Source organism: Schistocerca cancellata, chromosome 2 (assembly GCF_023864275.1).
Source record: "Schistocerca cancellata isolate TAMUIC-IGC-003103 chromosome 2, iqSchCanc2.1, whole genome shotgun sequence".
Classification (NCBI taxonomy): Eukaryota; Metazoa; Arthropoda; class Insecta; order Orthoptera; family Acrididae; genus Schistocerca; species Schistocerca cancellata.
The window spans coordinates 191,964,503-191,972,411 of NC_064627.1; positions in this window are offsets into that span (position 1 = coordinate 191,964,503).

Consider the following 7,909-nt stretch of genomic DNA (forward strand, 5'->3'; position numbering starts at 1 on the left):
GGAAATCGTTCAGCAGCGAGAGCATTGCAACGTATTTCTCCGTACAGAAGGTGCATGTCAGTGAGTTCTGCAAAACTATAACGGGACTGCTTCATCGTATTCTATTGCATGCCTCTGAATAGCACTGAGCAATGAGTGGGTCTGTCGTTGATTCGTAGCACGTTCTGTCATGGGACAATGTAAATACGACACAAAAGAGCCACCTTATGCTCAAGTAAAGTAAACAAAACCTGCATCGTGACTTCCTAGTAAACAGGCTCCTCCTCCTTGTTTCCTTCCGGAAATAAAGAATGTATGTGTAGATAAACCGCAACAGTACGTGTAAACTTGTACGGATGTTGGTTGTAAATAAGCTGGAAAACAGCAGTGCTAGACAAAGCGATAGACAAGTTTACTTCCATATCTACTTCAGCTGGCTTCTCTGAGCCCAGGTTCCCCACCTCCAATTATTCGGTGGAGCATTCTCTACGTCCTGTTAGATGTTTGCACTCTCTTACGGGAACACCCTGTATAGTACAATGGAGTCTGCCCTCACCACCCAATACAGGACATCAGTAATCTTACAATGATTGTGATCTCTGTACAGTCATGCTCTAAAGTATCCGAACGACCTCAATTGCATTTCGCCTGATTCACATGCAACCCACATAACGCAGCTGTCCAGCAGGTCCTCTAATCGCTCCTGGGTACAGTCGTTGGACTGTTGGAAATGGTCCCAAGTCACCACTAGAAAACACTGCTCTGTATCGCAATAACTCAAGATGTAAAGTAATACCACGATACTACAAATATCACGGAACACCTTATCACAGATACGTTTGTCTTTAAGGCTTGTAAGCTCACATTTATTACAATAAACGACATACCTGAAATGTTACCACTCTCATTATTACGTCAGATACGGTTCTAGGCGCGCAGTCCGGAGCCGCGCGACTGCTACGTAGTAGTAGTAGTAGTAGTAGAAGGGTTTTGTGGGCGCACGACAGGATCATAGTGAGACGGGTGTCAAGAAAAAAACTCAGAACATTTACATTAAACGGAACATAAAACACGGGGAACAAACATGGAAAAATATGTGCTCACCCACACCGAAGCTTAGGATGAAGCAGGGCGTCAGCAGTAAAACATGGACAACACAAGAAGAAAAAGGTAGAGGGAGCTAAAACAATGGAGCAGATGGAAGTGGCTGGCTGACCGCAAGGAAAAAAGGGAGGAGTCAGCCACTCTGCAATACACTAAAACTGCCAGCCTAAAAGTTTAGGCCAGAGTCCAGACACATCACAAAACTTAAAAACCCTAGACACACAGGTCTCATCGTTAGCTAAAACGCAGGGCAGATCCCCATCAACTTGTGCTTCTGCCCTTGCATCACGGTATAAAACGCAGTCTGTTAAAATGTGCCGGACAGAGATGTGCACACCACAAGCATCACAAAACGGAGGATCCTCCCGCCGTAATAAATAGCTATGTGTCAGTGGACAGTGCCCGATCCGAAGACGTGTGAGGGCCACCTCTTCCCGCCTGAGCAGCCGGCAGGAGGAACGCCACGGCCGAGTGGTTGACTTTACCGACCGCAGTTTATTGGCCGTCACCGCCAGCCATTCGTCCTCCCACAACACCAAAACGGTATATTCAGCAGGGAGGCGAATCCGGCTAACATGATCAGGGAACACCACAGATCAGCCAAGGACAGTCTCCTGTTTGGAGCCGCTACGGTCGCAGGTTCGAATCCTGCCTCGGGCATGGATGTGTGTGATGTCCTTAGGTTAGTTAGGTTTAAATAGTTCTAAGTCCTAGGGGACTGATGACCGCAGATGTTAAGTCCCATAATGCTCAGAGCCATTTGAACCATTACGTCAGATAGGTAATGCACGTAATAAGTTCGTCGTATTCATGATTTCCTCTTCAAAGTAACATACCGTACTTATTATTTAACACAAAATGAGATTAAAAATTTAAGTTACTCACGAGCAGCTAGTTGAGGATATGTATGAGCTTCAAATGACACGACGAACCGTCTCGTTCTGCATATGGATTCAAACCCAGGTCATGCAGACTAAGCAAAGATTTCGTGACTGACGGAAACTAACAGTCATTGCTGATTAGGCATACAGAGAGTGATATACCTCGATTTTAGACAGTATCAGTTAGCAAATACCAACTTTAAATTACACAACGCAAGCATTTTTAACGGACGCGAATTCCTACCCAGCACCTATTGTCCCTGTTAACGAACTACGAGAGATGTTAAATATTGCTTCTTATCAAGCAACTTACTTCAATTGCCATGAGGTAAAGCTTTGTGTTGGACAGGGATTCGAACCCAGAACCTAATCGGATACATATCGACGCACAATTAACTGTGACATTTCGGAATCTTTCGGCAGTAGCTAGATGTTTTAACTGAAATGACGAGACGAAACATTAATTTTTTTCCTTCCCAGGACTCCAACCGGCACCTATTGTTATTATATTCTAGAGAAAACGAACGGTAAATATGGGTTTGTTGCACCAGCAGCGACATGTGAGCATGTTTGAACTAGAACTAATATGACGAAGAGTTCAGTGCTGACTAGGAATAGAGCTCCGCACATATCGTTGTTGACTACACACAAACAGACGTCAGGTATCGAATTTTTCTCCAGCTCGGACTAACATCTTGAACTTACAGTGATCTCGTAAATAGTTCTGTGTCTCACTGAGAGTCAAAAACGTCACATAGCGTTAGTGTTGACAACGAATGAAAATACATTAAAAATCAAAATTATTATCCACCAGCAGATAGGTGTTCTCATGCTAGAGCTTGATAATACATAATGAAATCTTTAGTGCCAGGCCAGGATTCGAACCCATTCACGCGCAATATGTGGATATGTTGAGGAATCTGCAGTTTTGAACAAACAACAAATTGTAGCCGAGCTGTACTGTCACGAAGGGATCAAATTCCGCGTTATGGATGGTCTGTTTTTCATTCCCAGTTCAGAACCAATTTTATCGACATTCAGAAGCTCAGATAAAAGATGGAATAAGTGTCCTGTGAGCCTACATAGCGTTTGTTTCGTCACTAGAAATAAATAACTAGTATAAGAAAGGTTACTGGTGATAGAGTTTCTATATGTCGCCACTCCAGACTTCATTGTGGTTCAACCTAACGTCTACTTGGTAGAGAAGGAATATCATTTTTAATGTTAATTTCAGACCACAATGCCATTATATCTTCTGCACTTGGTGTAGCCAGAAGAGAATGGAATCTGTCTCTCCCTATCTAAAATCATTGACAGAAGTTGGAAGCATCAACTGATCTTCAAGTACAGTGTTCCAGCAGCAGTATGAAGAAAATGATAGTAATAATGACGGTAATAATCGAATTATCCGGTAACTTCACACTTCCCAGTGGATTTTCTCGAACTAAGAAATTTGCTGAATTTGTGAAAATTTCAAAATGGCTTCACATCGAGCCTATGATGCCTAGAAGAGTCTTTACATCCTGCTGACATGAGAATAGCATAATCTCCGCGTCAGAAGCTTGCTTCTACTTAACCATTTAACAGACTCGCGTTTTTTCCACCATGACTCATTTTGTAAGTTAAGCACATCATCCGTTACAGCACACTTCTGGGGCTGGGAAATGTGGCCACAATGGTCTGGTGGAACGAACTATCACAGTTGCAATGCGTGGGTTCAGGCATTTACTTTTAAAAGGAACATATAGATTTACTTTACCTCTGGTAACCTCAAGACAAAGACGTTATAATCCAGAATCCGCATTAAACATCACGTTCCTTCATTACCAACTGGGCAGAGCCGGTTTACGTTGGGAAATGACAGCGGAAGTCATGGTAAACAGAAATACAGTTGCCGGTAAACTTACTTACATTAGAAAATTTTATTTTATTTGATGAAGCGATAGCCATTTAAAGGAACAGGGCTCTTATTTTACTTGTACCTGACTGAACTAGAGACGTTGAAACATTTGGCGCTGGACTGTGATTCGAATTCGTATCTCCTCTTTCGAGGATCTGAATCTCTCGGAACAGTATAGTTCAATCATTTCGTTCCTTTTCCCAAGACTGCAATCTTCTCTAGGTCTCCTCCAAAGGTAAGTATGTGGGTCCGAATCCTGATCCAATACAAAAATATTCATAATTTCATTTCAAGCCCAATCACGTGCACACCGTCCTTCTAGGGAAAATTAACGTGCATTTTTAATGTCTCTTCATGTGTTGACAACAATCGCAATAGATGTCGTTATTTCTGGTCAAACACACACACATCTTACCGTTGGTGAGTAAGCAACTGATATTTAAGCTATATTCGTGGATGCACGGTAGGTGTGCAGTTCGATTGTCGCTCAGGCACGAAAGTTTGTATCCTTATTTTAGATTCAAACACGTAGCAGCTGGTAAGAAAAACCGATACGTAACGTTTGATTTTACTTAGTTAACTATCCGATACCGTGTTGGGTTCGTATCTCCGTCACAGAACTTCACATCAAGCACTTCATCTTTAAATGCCGGCACACTTTGTTACTTCAGAATGGAGGTTGTAACCTCCCCACAAAATTCATTCACATTTAGTGTAACCTCAAAACAGAAAAATTCCAAAACTTCTCAACAGTAAAAATTATAATTATGTCGTTCACATTCAGTGTAATGTCCCAACAAAAAATAAATTCAGTAACCTGGTAATAATACAATGTAACTAACCTCTCAATTAAATTGTCGCTCACTTATAACTTTTCAATAATTGACTGTGAATTTAACCTGGTAAATTTTGGACGTCAGCAGTGCTGCGTCATGGCCCTGAAAGATCATTCTGAATAAAAAAGAGAAAAATTATTACCTCAATGAAGTCGCCGGATAACGCATATATATCTGCTCTTACAATAAATTTTTCTGGCACAGCCCTGTGCAATGCTGGCCGATAGATTTGTCATTTATAAAAGGAAACAACTGATTTTTCTTTTGCAATAATCGGGATAATCATGGATTGGAGAAATTAGTAAATTCTTTAAATTGAAATGAATGGTTGTTAAAAGTTACTTTTTATGAGAAAGATTATTATTAGGAGATTTTTAAAACATTTACATGGGACTTGAGATAACAATACTACATATGCGCGGGGCTGCTTTTTACCTTATACAATAATGCTCAGGCTCCGGCATCGCTGCACCACGACCGGCCCAGTCAACACGATACACCAGACCAGACAGCTCGCTAGCAACAACTTACTGCTACAGTTACACAGTTCCTACTGCAGTCAACACTGCTCTCTGGTCTGAGATTCTCTTATACCTTACATATCGCAGGCAGCGCGTGAGCGATACATCGAAATTACATCTGCTCGGACCTCTTACAAGGTATATCAGACATCTTTCGTGGTTAGTTAACACGGACGATAGGGTCTTGAGAGGAGTCCCGGTTTATTAAAAAAAATTGTCGTATTTTATTTTCAAGTTTAGATTTGGTTACTGGTATTGGCAAAAGTTTCGGTAATTCATGACTCTTCATGGCTAGTCATCAATATGATATGATTAGATTAGATTAGATTACATTAATCAATTCTTGTTTCATAGATCATAAATACGATATTTCATAATGATGTGGAACGTGTCATTTTAATGAAAGATTTCTTCACGTACCATGATTCAATTTCTTTACAACAATTTTTACTCTCTCTCTCTCTCTCTCTCATTGTTTTTGATTTTTATCTCTCTCTCTCTCTCTCTCTCTCTCTGTCTCTCTATCACACCCACCCACACACACACACATTCTTTTTTTATTTTTATTTGTTTGTTGTGCTCGACTATCGGTGAGGCACGAAAACGTCTGTGAATGAGTTTCTTAGTTTTGAGTACACTTACGAAAGAAATATAAAAACAACTATGAGAGTTACTGATTTATGATGCTTAGTTTGCAGTCAGTTCTGAGTATTATTAGTAAGTACGCTCCAGTCCCTAAACCTAGTTACAGAAATGCGAATCAGACGCATTACGTATTCCAGGCCGTAGCAGCCGCGACTTGGAGACACCAGCTGTGGTCACTTCCCAGCCCGCTGTAGGATCAAATCAGTTCGTCTTCTTCCTGCTGGTACTGTAACTGAGACTGGGAAACAAGGCAACGTATGTTTGGCAACTCTGTGATCGACGAGTTACTTCCTGGTGTGCACGGAATTAAGCCTCAAAGTTCACTTGATTTTACCTGTCATTTCCATTGAATAATCTGAGTTATTAGCGCTTGAGGTGTTAAAACAGATTGTAAATATATGGTTTTCAGCGCAGAAAAGTCGTTGCACGTGCCATCGCAACTAATCTCGTCCTTTAAATGGCGGTTTACGAGTTCTAGGCACTATTGATCTCATAAGAGGAAGCTAAGACACGTACTTCTTCGCCGGCTCTGTGGTAACGTGCTGACCTGTGAAAAACCGTCTGTTATGGTTCGCAGTTCCAGTCTCACTGACTGTAGCGTTTTTATCCCTTCTGTGAAAGAGCTACAAGCAGTCAGATCAAACATCGATAAGGAAATCGAAAGAAAATACTTTCGGCTCATAGTGCAATGATGAAAAACTTACAACGCTGCACAACAGGTAACTCCTCTTCCCGCCACTGACAAGCAAATTTTGGGTTTCTAGGAATACAAAACTTTATTTATGAAATACTACATTTGCACTGCACGACTTTCTCAACAAAGAGATAGCGCAATAGAGTAGCTCAAGTGGAAAGAAACACTTCCTACTTCAATTTCTGCATCTTACACTGTTGGCAGTTACGTGATTTTATTTCGGTGATTACAAAATTAAGTCTACTGTATGCACTGGATAGCCGAGGAAGCTAGTTCATGGTGATTCGGTCAACGATATGTGACGTTTTTAACTCCCAGTGAGACACAGAACTATTTACGAGATCACTGTAAGTTCAAGATGGTAGTGCGAGCTGGAGAAAAATTGGGTAGCTGACGTCTCTTTGTGTGTAGTCAACAACGATATGTGTGGAGCTCTATTCCTAGTCATCACTGAACTCCTCGTCATATTATTTCTAGTCTAAACATGCTCACATGTCGCTGCTGGTGCAACAAACCCATATTTAACGTTCATTTTCTCTAGAATATAATAACGATAGGTGCCGGGTTGGAGTCCTGGGAAGGAAAAAAATTAATGCTTCGTCTCGTCATTTCAGTTAAAACATCTAGCTACTGCCGAAAGATTCCGAAATGTCACAGTTAATTGTGCGTCGATATGTATCCGATTAGGTTCTGGGTTCGAATCCCTGTCCAACACAAAGCTTTACCTCATGGCGATTGAAGTAAGTTGCTTGATAAGAAGCAATATTTAACATCTCTCGTAGTTCGTTAACAGGGACAATAGGTGCTGGGTAGGAATTCGCGTCCGTTAAAAATGCTTGCGTTGTGTAATTTAAAGTTGGTATTTGCTAACTGATACTGTCTAAAATCGAGGTATATCACTCTCTGTATGCCTAATCAGCAATGACTGTTAGTTTCCGTCAGTCACGAAATCTTTGCTTAGTCTGCATGACCTGGGTTTGAATCCATATGCAGAACGAGACGGTTCGTCGTGTCATTTGAAGCTCATACATATCCTCAACTAGCTGCTCGTGAGTAACTTAAATTTTTAATCTCATTTTGTGTTAAATAATAAGTACGGTATGTTACTTTGAAGAGGAAATCATGAATACGACGAACTTATTACGTGCATTACCTATCTGAAGTAATAATTAGAGTGGTAACATTTCAGGTATGTCATTTATTGTAATAAATGTGAGCTTACAAGCCTTAAGGACAGTCTTATCTGTGATAAGGTGTTCCCTGATATTTGTAGTATCGTGGTATTACTTTACATCTTGAGTTATTGCGATACAGAGCAGTGTTTTCTAGTGGTGACTTGTTGGGACCAT